The sequence below is a fragment of the Lycium ferocissimum genome, unplaced genomic scaffold, assembly GCF_029784015.1.
Source record: "Lycium ferocissimum isolate CSIRO_LF1 unplaced genomic scaffold, AGI_CSIRO_Lferr_CH_V1 ctg51, whole genome shotgun sequence".
In the NCBI taxonomy this organism is placed as follows: domain Eukaryota; kingdom Viridiplantae; phylum Streptophyta; class Magnoliopsida; order Solanales; family Solanaceae; genus Lycium; species Lycium ferocissimum.
This window is the reverse complement of record NW_026725865.1, coordinates 266298-279840: the sequence shown is the minus strand read 5'-3', so window position 1 is coordinate 279840 and position 13543 is coordinate 266298.

The following is a 13543-nucleotide window of genomic DNA, read 5'->3' as shown; positions in this document are numbered from 1 at the left end:
ACTTATGTTTAATTTTCCATATAGGTGTTGGTAAAAACATGTGGCCAGAGCTATTGGGCATGAATGGGCAAGTGGCAGTGGCTACAATCAAGAATGAAAATAGGAGAGTGAAAGTTTCTATTGTGGAGCCTAATAGTGCTGTGACTGATGATTTTCGTTGTGATAGAGTTCGTGTTTGGGTTGATGGCAATGGTATTGTCAGTCAAGTGCCTACACTTGGTTGACGTATGCTACCTGAATCTAAATTAATCAGATCAGTAGATTTCGTATACACGACAATTATGATGGGTTTGTTGTGAATTTGTGTATGTTTTTTTTTTTTTTTTTTTTTTTTAATCACCATGAATATCGTTGGTCCCCAAGATCAATTCGATTAGTGCAGTTAGATAGTTAGAAGTTTTTCCTGTCTTTGTATATATATGTGCATAACATTTGTGCGTTTATATATACAAGATTTTTGAAACTTATTTTTTTAAGACATGTCATAGTATTTTAGTGCTATTGAATTTTCTCATTAAGGATAAATAAGAAATTTAAAGTTAAATTGATCTTAGAAACTAAAAAATCAAACTTTTCCAAGCAGATTAAAAATAAAAGAGAGTCACACAAAGTTGTAGATATATATATATATATATATATCATTATATATTTAACCTCATCATTACCAGTTTTTCATGATTTTTTAAATTTTAAACTTGAGATCTCTAAAATAATCAGTCAACTTATACTTGAAACTAGTTCTGCGAATGCAGCTCTTCTGCATGAATTCATCTGAACTCATTAGTTTAAACGCGAAATAAGACATAGGGGCGGAACTAGCATTTCGTTTATAGATTCGGCATAACCCAATAGCTAGCTTTGGTACAGATTTTGTGTCAAAAATAAAGTTACCAGTTCTAAAAGAAGAAAGTTTCTATTTGGTAACATATAATGTGAAAGTTACCAATTCTAAAAGAAGAAAGTTATCAGTTATTCTTTTACAATCTAGAACCCATAAACCAAAATTTTAATTCTGTCTCTATTGATAGACGTATATATGTGAAAATCCACTACCATTTCAACAACTATTAGATATGACTCATAAAGTATAATTAGTTCAGCTAGTGCTAAGAGCCTTAAATGTCGAATTCATCAAATTTAAATCATGGATCCGTCTCAATTTGAAATCTCTTTAATCATGTATACCATGAAATACACATGCTAATATTAAAAATACGTACGTGTACGTTTACGAATAACTTTTTCTTGGAGTGCACGTACACTATCAAAATTTAGTACTCGTTAGGTACAGTGGCACATAAAGCTACGTGATGCATGCGTTGCTATCACAATATTTAATTACTTCTATACTTACATTCTTTCAATGTTATTTCTTGGTATTTTCTTGTTTATGGTGTGAACATTAGAAACTTTATAATTGATGGTTTTCCTTTTTTTCTTTTTTTTCCTTTCCTATTAAGGGGTACAATTGTATCGGTTTTGGAGTTTACTTAAAAGTGTATACACTAAGAATTTCCACTTTGATGTGCTAATTATTTGTACACGGAAATGCATCTATGAATAGAAAAAGAGAAAGCGATGTACATATATGAATCTACGTCAATTTTACTCTAGTTCGTATTAATCTAAAAAGTAATAACGAAAAATTAATTAAAGAGTGAAAAAAAGATTGAAATGTTCATAAAAAAGTCAAATCAGCTAGTATATGCTTTCTGCGGTAGCTACTGCTCCTTTTTTGGATTTGTTTTATCATGGTTTTTCGTTTTCGTATTTTATTTTGATCTTCAATTTTGAATTCTTGTCCTATCATTTTTTCGCTACGTTTTCTTGGCCGTGTCTTCTCAACAACTTCACTTTTCCAAGGTAATGTAAGATACGTCACACTCTGCGCTCCTCTCAAACACCCACATTGTGGGATTTCACTGAGTATGTGTTGCTATTGTTGTAGTATATGTTTAATTTACTTAATACACTCGTACCGTTGTAACTTGTACGTGTAACTCGTTGGTATTACTTATAGTGCTTGAGTCTTGACTTTAAATTGTACCAAGATTTATGACCTATACTTCAATATTTTAGTTTTCATTTCCATTTTGACATAGCACTCCAAACGTGAGTACTATATTTTCAATATTCTTCATATTGATTTTGGTCATTCGCCGTTATTGATTTTGGTCATTCGCCGTTATTGACAAACTTCATTGTGCTATCATTTATTTATTTTCTGAACAATATCATGTTGAACACCAAAAGTTGCCAAGAAACTACAATCTTTCTTATAAAACAATAGTGTATTCACAAGGAGACTTAACGGAGAAGGAAGAACGTATACCAACTTTGACCCCTTCGTTTAAAAGAAAAAGTGAAAAAAATGAATTTTGAAAGAGTTTAACTAATATCTATCGATAGTGTAAAAAAAATTACATTATCAGGTCACATTTACATGTTGTAGCAGGTAATATATGTAGTTTACAAGTAAATTTCATATTTTATGGAGGGTTACTTATAGATTTCTAATTTTAGATGATCTGATAATGTAAAAATTTATTACGTACAATGACGATACCTAAATTAATAAATTCATTAACCTCGAGCATGAATGGTGGCTTCCTTTGCATCTTTTTATTTTTGTGGGGGGTTTGCAATACTTTCTGTTATACGATATTAGTCCGACTAATTGAGATTCACTCCACGTAGAACTCATTAAATCAACAAGCATGAGTGATGGTATCTTTGCTTCTTTTTATAAGATATACCATGTTATCAGATACCCATTGATCCAACTTCAGATTTGCACCGTGTTAGGGCCCATGAAAAGGGATAATCATTTCCTATCATCAGTTTTTTCACTCTCAAAATTTTAATCTGAAACTCCTGATTAAGGGTAAATCTATTGTTGCTCCCAAATGCACACGCAAGTATACGCGGTCGTACAAGTAATATACAATTTAAAGTCTAGATATCGTACTCAAAGGGACTTATGATTAACTATTTACTAAATTAAACTAATGCTAATTATCTAAACAAGAAATAAAATAGAAAGTTATATTTATAAACTAACTAAAGATAAAAGAAAGCAAATAATGAACTTCAACCAAGAAAGAACAGATTTTTATCGGAGAAGAGATAGATCTAGGGCTATGCCCACTAACAATCCAGTTGAGTCTTTAAACCGTTCTACCTATCAATTTCCTGAGTTACTAGTTGACGGGTTAATTGTAACTTTATGATATTCTTTCGAACTACTCACAAGTCTGTAGATGCTACTATAACCCTATATTTCTATGGTCGCCAGAGGTAACAAGAACACATTTACTTCTCCGTAACTAACTAAGTAGGGCTAAAGGGTATATTTCTATCCTCAGTAGTGAAACGAGTAAATCAAACAAACTCTATTTATTCTTATTACGTATGTGAATTCCCTCTTTCAAGTTTAACTTACCCACCACAGATAGTATCTAACTATTGGCCAAATAATTAAACAATTAAGCACAAGAATAAATAAGCAACCGAAAGATGGAAATTCAATAGATATAAACAATAATCAAACGTCAACTTTCATGTTTGTGTCAAAACCCTAGAACTAAAGAGTTTAGCTCCACGTAGATAAGGAAGAAAAACAACAAATAATCCAAATAAAAACGTAAAAATAAGCATTACAGAGAAGAAAATATGAAACCCCGTAACTCCAGCCTCCATGGCAGCTCCAAGCTCTTTCTAGGTCCAAAGTTTTGAACTCCGGATTTCAAGTTTTCCAAAGATCTAAAAATTGTGGCTTATGAAATATTTATAGGTATAGAAAAATTCAAATAAAATAAATGAATCCAAAACAAAATAGGAGAAAGTTGGCTTCTGAAATTTCCTTGGCTGCGTAGCCTACTAGCGCGTGCGTTATTGAGCGCAAGGTTTTACCTTTCAATTCAGTTAAGGCACAGTCAAGCACTTAGATTAAGGCCTACATTATTTCTTGTTGATTCCACGTGGGCAAACAATGCTTGTCTTTTCATTTTCATCTCTTCAAAGCAGCCTTGTATTTATTACAAAATTATGTTTTTTTCCTTCTTTTCCAACTTCAATAGTTTTCTGCTCAATTTGTTCCAACTCTCTTCATCTACTTAATAAAAATAGACTCCCTCCGTCTCAAAAATAATATCTTAAAGCTCCTTTTTTTTAATCGTCTTCAAAAAGATTGATATCTTTATACTTAAACAATTTAACTTTTACGAGATGATTCTGATACACAAATATCTAAGCATTGTTTTGACCAATACATTTCAAAAGTCTTTTATTTCTTAAATTAAATGCGTTTAAGTTAAACTAAGATAATTTTTTTGGGACAAAGGGAGTAATATTAATCGCAATTCATTCTAATTAATATTCAAAAGACAATTAAAAATACTAAATGTGAGGCAACCAATGAATAAATATATGTATTTTAAGCCGAACATCATCTATCTCATCCATCTCATTGCGCTCTTGGATTACGACTTCCTTTGGATTGACGTCACAACCGACCCTGAAGATAACTTGTTTAACCTAAAGTACATCTCTTTTATAATTTTCTTCTCTTTTCTTGGTCTTAATATCAATCCAGTCTAAGACTTAGTACTTTTTATTTTCCACGTCATGGTGTCGATTTAAACAAGTCACTTAGTACATATGTATAAAAGTCAATAGGAATTAGGAAACTTTTTTTTTGTTTTTTCAAATCTCCATCATTAATAAATGCCGTTTGGTGCCCAAGAATCCGTGTCCTTTTGGGAATGTCAAAATTAAAGTTAAAAAAAAAATTCTCAATTCAACATTCCTAGTTCCTACCCATGGCCAGGTCAACATCTAAAACACATTTTTTTCCAAGTCAAATTTGAATAAATTAATACACATACAAGGAAACTCCTAGCACCCGTTTGTCCATACAAAATTTTCACTTGTTGTCATAAAATAATTTCAAAATAACATTTGGTTATACATTAGACGGGTTTTTTTAAAAGACAAAAAAAATATGAAGGTAAGTTTTAAGCTTGAAAAAATGGTTTTGATCAGTTTTTCAAGTGAATTTTTTCCCACTCACAAAATTTTAATTTATTTTTCAAGTTAAATACATGTTCAAACACAAATCGATTTTCAACTACCCTCTTCAACTTCTTTTCAAATACTATTTTTTCACATATCTCATATTTTATGTTCAAACATCTACTTGGTCTTTAAACACCCTAATTAAAGTATATCCATTTGCCTCAAACTTCAAACCTATCTAAGGGGATCTTATGGGTTATTATTTAGTTGGGTCGGGTTTAAATGATGGAGCGGGTTTAAAAAATAATTTCGGATTATTTTGGGGGATAATTTCGGTCAAGGCAGGGGTATATTTGAAAACTTTAAGGATAGGAGGGGTATTTTTGACCCAAAATAAGTTTGGAGGATATTTTTAGCCCTTTTTTCAAAGTAGAGGGGTATTTTTGACCCTTTTCCCTTAAAAAAAATTCTCAATTCAACATTCCTAGTTCTTACCCATGGCCAAGTCAACAACTAAAAACACATTTTTTTTCCCCAAGTCAACAACTAAAAACACATTTTTTTCCCAAGTCAAACTTGAATAGGAAATTCCTAGCTCCCGTTCATAAATTTTCCATTTTTGTCAAGAAATAATTTCACAATAGCATTTGAATATACATTAGATTGGTTTTTTGAAAGAAAAAATTAATTTGAAGGTTGAAAAAATGGTATTGATCAGTTTTTCAAGTGAACTTTTTTTTGACTCACAAAATTTTAACTTTTTTTTTTTTTTTAAGTTAAATGCATATTCAAACACAAATTGATTTTCAAATATCCTTTTCGACTTCTTTTCAAATAATATTTTCTCACATATCTCATATTTTATGTCCAAACACCTACTTAGTCTTTGTACACCCTAATTAAAGTATATCCATTTGCCTATAAATACATCAACCTGCCTTGTATTTTCTTTCCCAATATAATCTCAACAACCTCTATAAACTTTCTCCTATACCTTCGAAACTCTCTCTTCCTCACCAAAAACCAAAGTCCACAAAAGGTTTTTTTTTTTTTTTGCAGTAATATTACATAAAATATCATGTTTCTTCTTAAAGGATTCATTACATTCTTAATCATATTTTCCAGTTTCTCTACTCCAAATATTTCATTATTAGCAAAAGCATCAAGGCCCTTGGATATGGGAATATGGTTGAAACAAGAAAACACCCTTTCAACATCATTGCCTAGAGGTCCTGTTCCACCTTCTGGTTCTTCTCCCTGCACCAACATCCCCGGCCACGGCGGTGGTGGCTCGTGCCCTTGAATGGATAAAATCAGACAAAGAGTCAAATTACTGCTTTTCTGTTGTTTCACTTTATGCATGCGCGACTAAAAAAATACAAACTCCAATGACGTTTCTAACAAGTGAATTTTCAATGGACGTTTTTGTTCTAAATCCGTTGGAAATTTATGATTTCTGTCGAAAACGTTTCCGACAATCGAATATCTAACGGATTTCAACAAAAAACATTCATCGGAATTTTAGTAGTGTAAATAGTATTAGTCCACCATTGTTATTTAATTAATTCTTTGGTATTGTAGTACGGTTTATTTTTTAATTCTTTGGTTTGTTTCATTTTCTTTCTATACTGTATAGCATGCATGGTTAGCTTTGATTGTAAATCCAAGTAATTGATGTAAATAGAGATATAGAAAAAAATTATTTAAGGTTGTGAATTACTTTGTTCTTTTTTTTTTTTCATGATTTATATCTGATGAGAAATGAGTTGTTAATTCTCCTAGTACAATACCTGGCAACATGAAAAGATTGGAAAATCAATTCATGATTAATATATCTGATGAGAAATGAGTTGTTAATTCTTCTTTTATTCTTCTTTTAGGTGTAATCATAACCATGTGTAGAACTAAACATTAGAAAAAAAATTCAAGAGAAATAAAAGATTCGATGATTTAATCAAATATAATACTCCCTCTATTCCATTTTTTTGATTGTGAAAATAAATAATTATTACTCATGTGTCTAAATATGATTGTATTAAAATTTATGTTCCATACACATAAATTTGGACAAAGAGAGTCGAGAGAAAATAGTGTTAAGTAAATCAAGAACGCACGATGGACAACTTTCTCCACAAAAAGGCCGAGCCAACGTACACAATAAATGCTATAGTTTACGAGAAAGTCACATGAACATGCACTCAAGAATCTTTTACATTCTTCTTTTAGGGTGTAATCATAAGACATGTGTAGAGTATAAATGTACAAAAGTCAATAGTAATTAGGAAACATATATTTTCTTTTTCATATTTCCATCAGTAATAAATTAAATGCTGTATGGTGCCCAAGAATCCGTGTCCTTTTTGGAATGTAAAAATTAAAGTTAAAAAAAATTCTCAATTCACATTCCTAGTTCTTACCCATGGCCAAGTCAACAACTAAAAACACATTTTTCCCATGTCAAACTTGAATAGGAAATTCCTAGCTCCCGTTCATAAATTTTCCATTTTTGTCAAGAAATAATTTCAAAATAGCATTTGAATATACATTAGATTGGTTTTTTGAAAGAAAAAATTAATTTGAAGGTGAGTTTCAATGTCAAAAAAATGGTATTGATCAGTTTTTCAAGTGAACTTTTTTTTTGACTCACAAAATTTCAACCTTTTTTTTTTTCAAGTTAAATGCATGTTCAAACACAAATCGATTAAATATCCTTTTCGACTTCTTTTCAAATACTATTTTCTCACGTATCTCATATTTATGTCCAAACACCTACTTAGTCTTTGTACACCCTAATTAAATTATATCCATTTGCCTATAAATACATCAACCTGCCTTGTATTTTCTTTTCCCAATATAATCTCAACAACCTCTATAAACTTTCTCCTATACCTTCAAAACTCTCTCTTCCTCACCAAAAACCAAAGTCCACAAAAGGTTTTTTTTTTTTTTTTTTGCAGAAATATTACATAAAATATCATGTTTCTTCTTAAAGGATTCATTACTTTCTTACTCATATTTTCCATTTTCTCTACTCCAAATATTACATTCTTAGCAAAAGCATCAAGGCCCTTGGATATGGGAAAATGGTTGAAACAAGAAAACACCCTTTTAACATCATTGCCTAGAGGTCCTGTTCCACCTTCCGGTGCTTCTCCCTGCACCAACATCCCCGGCCAGGGCAGTGGTGGCTCGTGCCCTTGAATGGATAAAATCAGACGAAGAGTCAAATTACTGCTTTTCTGTTGTTTCACTTTATGCATGCGCTACTAAAAAAATCCAAACTCCAATGGCGTTTCTAACAAGTGAATTTTCAATTGACGTTTTCGATCCAAATCCATTGGAAATTTATGATTTCCGTCGAAAACGTTCCCGACAATCAAATTTCTAACGGATTTCAACAAGAAACATTAAACGGAATTTTAGTAGTGTAAATAGTATTAGTCCACCATTGTTATTTAATTAATTCTTTGGTATTGTAGTACGGCTTATATTTTAATTCTTTGGTTTGTTTCATTTTCTTCTGATACTGTATAGCATGTATGGTTAGCTTCCGTGGCGAATTTAGGGGGTATTTTTGAGCGCGTGAACGAAAATAAACTATGTATTTTATGTATATATTTTTTAAAATTAGTATAATACTACCTACGGGAACACATACTACAAAAGACCAATGAATTACAGTTGAAAATTGAGTGGTGAACCCATGCTCCAGAAATCCTAAATTCGCCTCTGGTTAGCTTTGATTGTAAATCCAAGTAATTGATGTAAATAGAGATATAGAAATTTTTTATTTAAGGTTGTGAATTACTTTGTTCTTTTTTTTTTTTCCATTGTGAATGGTGAATATTTTGGTCAATTCATGATTTATATCTGATGAGAAATGAGTTGTTAATTCTCCTAGCTACATTACCTGGCAACATGAAAAAAGATTGTGAAAATAAATAATATTACTCATGTGTCATGTGTATTAATTTATGTTCCATAAAAAGTCTTGTTTAAGTAAATCTACGCATGCAACACAAGGCTCGTTATAGTCGTTCCTTCTTTTATTCTTCTTTTAGGGTGTAACCATAAGGCATTTGTAGAACTAAACATTAGAAAAAAATCTCAAGAGAAATATAATCAAATATAATACTCCCTCTATTCCAATTTATATGAGACTTTTTTTTTCAAGAGTCAAACAAGAAAATTTTTTATCACGATTTATTCGTATGCCCTTTTAAATTGTTAATTATTGTGACTGATAGTACTACTTTCATGTAGTTTCTAAATATGTCAATTATTTTTTAAAAAACTTAAAGATTGTATGTCCAAAATGATGATCAAAATAAAGAAGTTTGACGCTCGAAATCCGAACCGTAGCACATAAATTTGGACAAAGAGAGTAGTATTATGGTTCGAGAGAAAATAGCGTGCAGTATCTACACAGACACTACAGTGAATGTGTGTTGAATCAAGAACGGATAGTAAACGCCCTTACGATGGACACTTTATTCTTTCTCCACTTATCAAAAGGCCGAGCCGACACAATAAGTGCTTGCGATGCGAAGAGCTTTACTTGAGAAAGTCACATGAACGTGCACTTAGAATCAGTTCATTTAAGTATTCGAAACACGCTAGCCAACTAATCTAGATTCAAGTCGCGTTAAAAGCGAAGAAAGTAATCTCATCCAACCTTCCACGTCCCTCGGTGTTGTATAACAGGAGCGGACCTAGCGTACTACGAGATGTGACACGTGCCCCTGGTAACTTCGGAAAAAACTCTGTATATATATGTGTATATACCTTAAATATCTATCATATATTTAAAAAGACCCATCAAGCATATCTGCTGGAGTGGTCCATTTGGTCAGCGTGCCCTTAGGCCCTTGTTCTCTACCACCCAACCCGAGTTCGAACCTAGGCTACAGAATTTATTTTGCATTTTCGTTTTTAGTTGATAATTGACAAAAATGCATAAAAAGAAGGCGTTGTTGCCAGGTTTCAAACAGACAACCTATTAATTATAAAAGGGTGGCATCTACCTTTGGTGGTGCTGGCGTCGTCTTCAAATCCTGGGTGCCTAGTATACATATGTACAAAAGTCAATAGGAATTAGGAAACATATATTTTCTTTTTCAAATTTCCATTAGTAATAAATGCAGTTTGGTGCCCAAGAATGCGTGTCCTTTTTGGAATGTCATAATTAAAGTTTAAAAAAAATTCTCCATTCATCATTCCTAGTTCTTACCCATGGCCAAGTCAACAACTAAAAATACTTATTTTTTTTCCAAGTCAAACTTGAATAAATTAATGCACATACAAGGAAATTCCTACTCCCGTTCATAAATTTTCCATTTTTGTCAAGAATAATTTCAAAATAGCATTTGAATATACATTAGATTGGTTTTTTGAAAGAAAAAATTAATTTGAAGGTGAGTTTCAAGGTTGAAAAAATGGTATTGATCAGGTTTTTTAAGTGAATTTTTTTTTTCGACTTACAAAATTTAAACTTTTTTTTTCAAGTTAAATGCATGTTCAAATACAAATCGATTTTCAAATATCCTTTTCAACTTCTTTTCAAATACTATTTTTTCACATATCTCATATTTTATGTCCAAACACCTACTTAATCTTTGAACACCCTAATTAAAGTATATCCATTTGCCTATAAATACATCAACCTGCCTTGTATTTTCATTCCCAATATAATCTCAACAACCTCTATAAACTTTATACCTTCATAACTCTCTTCCTCACCAAAAACCAAACTCCAAAAAAGGGATTCTCATACTAATATTACATAATATATATATATATATATATATATCATGGTTCTTCTTAAAGTATTTGTTACATTCGTACTCATATTTTCCATTTTCTCTACTCCAAATGTTCTATTATTAGCAAAAGCATCAAGGCCCTTGGATATGGGAAAATGGTTGAAACAAGAAAACACCCTTTTTAACATCATTGCCTAGAGGTTCCTGTTCCACCTTCCGGTGCTTCTCCCTGCACCAAAATTCCCGGTCAGGGCGGCGGTGGCTAGCTCGTGCCCGTGAATGGACAAAAATGAGACGAAAAGTCAAATTACTGCTTTTCTGTTGTTTCACTTTATGCATGCGCAACTAAAAAATGCAAAATTCTGATGGCATTCTTGACAAGTGAATTTTCAATGGACATTTTCATTCTAAATTCGTTGGATATTCGGGATTTTCGTTGAAAACGTTTCCGACAAGCGAATTTCCAACGGGTTTCAACCAAAACATTCATCGGAATTTTAGTAGTGTAAATAGTATTAGTCCACCATTATTATTTAATTAATTCTTTGGTTTGTTTCATTTTCTTTTGATGCTGTATAGCATGCATGGTTAGCTTTGATTGTAAATCCAGGTAATTGATGTAAATAGAGATACAGAAAAAATTTATTTAAGGTTGTCAATTACTTTGTTCTTTTTTTTTTTTTTTCCATTGTGAATGGTGAATATTTTGGTCAACTCATGATTTATATCTGATGAGAAATGAGTTGTTAATTCTCCTAGCTACATAACCTGGCAACATGAAAAAAGATTGTGAAAATAAATAATATTACTCATGTGTCATGTGTATAAATTTATGTTCCATACAAAGTCTTGTCCAAGTAAATCAACGCATGCAACACAAGGCTCGTTATAGTCGTTGTTCCGTCTTTTCTTCTTCTTTAGGGTATAACCATAAGACATGTGTAGAACGAAACATTAGAAAAAAATCTCAAGAGAAATAAATGATTCGATAATTTAATCAAATATAAGACTCCCTCTCTATCCCAATTTATATGACACTTTTTGTTTTTCGAGAGTCAAATAAGAAAATCTTTGACCGCGAAGTTACTCGTATGCCCTTTTAGATTGTTAATTATTGTGACTGATATTACTACTTTCATGTAGTTTCTAAATATATCAATTATTTTTAAAAAAACTTAAAGATTGTATGTCCGAAATGATGATCAAAATAAAGAAGTTTGACGCTCGAAATCCGGACTGTAGCACATAAATTGGGACAAAGAGAGTAGTATTATGGTTCATGAGAAAATAGCATGCAGTATCTACACAGACACTACAGTGAATGCGAAGAACGAATAGTAAACGCCTTTACGATGGTCGCTTTATTCTGTCTCCACTTATCAATTGGCCGAGCCGACACAATAAGCGCTTGCAATGCGAAGAGCTTTACTTGAGAAAGTCACATGAACGTGCACTCAAGAATCGGTACATTTAAGTATTCGAAACCCGCTAGTCAACTAATCCAGATTCAAGTCGCGTTAAAAGCGAAGAAAGTAATCTCATCCAACCTTCCACGTCCCTCGGTGGTGTTATACTATTATATATAAATGCTGGTTGGATAAGAAGAAAATTATAGAAACTGCGTATTCGAACATTTGCTAGGAGTAAACACTCAAATGCGAGTGTTTCATGCGACCATGCAAAATGGTGGCTCGTTGTGTAGAAGCGGCTACAAGATTTGTACTTTATGGGTTCAAAATATTATGATAAAAATCTGAAGTTAAATAACGATACGTATTTAATGATGAAAGTAGAATGAAGTTTATCTTTTTGCTACCTTCCTCCCAACTTCAAAAACAATGGGATTTCAAATTAAATAATCATACATAAATAGTGGTGAAAGTTTTTTTTTTTTTTTTTTTTTTTAAAAAAAAAAGAATTATTACATAGGGGGTAGGGGAAGGTGAAATGGGAAAGGGGATTACAACGTGAGAATTCGAACTCTCACCAATAAGGTGAAAGTTCAGGTAGCCAACCAACTGAGCTACTAGATCCCTACTTCAAGTAGAAATGAAGTTTTATCTTTTTGCCACCTTCCTCCCAACTTCAATTGCAGGTTTTGTCCGCGACAGGGTTGAAATCCACGACATGCATCTAAATTACGCATCATGTGTTGCGTCTCTACACCACTGACCCAAAGCTCTTGAAGTATAATACTATATGATAGGGTGTCCATGGGTCGGTTTGGGTCGGTTTTAGGAAAACCAAAACCAAACCAATTAAGTCGGTTTTTAAAAAATTTAAAACCAAACCAAACTAAATATAATACATAACCATCGGTTTGGTTGTAGTCGGTTTTGGTTCGGTTTGGGTCGATTTTTCGATTTTAAGAAAACTAATAGTATTTCTCTTTTTCATGTTTTTTTTTCCTACAATTAGGAGAGAATTTTTTAACTTTTTCCAACTTATAATTCATTATTATCTTTTTATTGTGGTAGCTATAGGCTTTTGTATTATGAATAAAATGCTTAGGATTTATGATTTTATTTAAGTGAATAAAGTTTATAAGAAATACAAAAAATGAATCTAGGTAAATCGAGTCTGTTGCATTTTGCACCCTTAATCTATGTTATGTTTTGTGATTTGCACCCTATCCTATTTTATTTTATGACTTGCACCCTAACCTCTTCAACTTTTTGCAAAACTATAAAATTACTTTTTTGTTAATTTTCACTAGGGAAAAACTGGAAATACAAATAATATATCATTTTTTCTTATATTTGCTT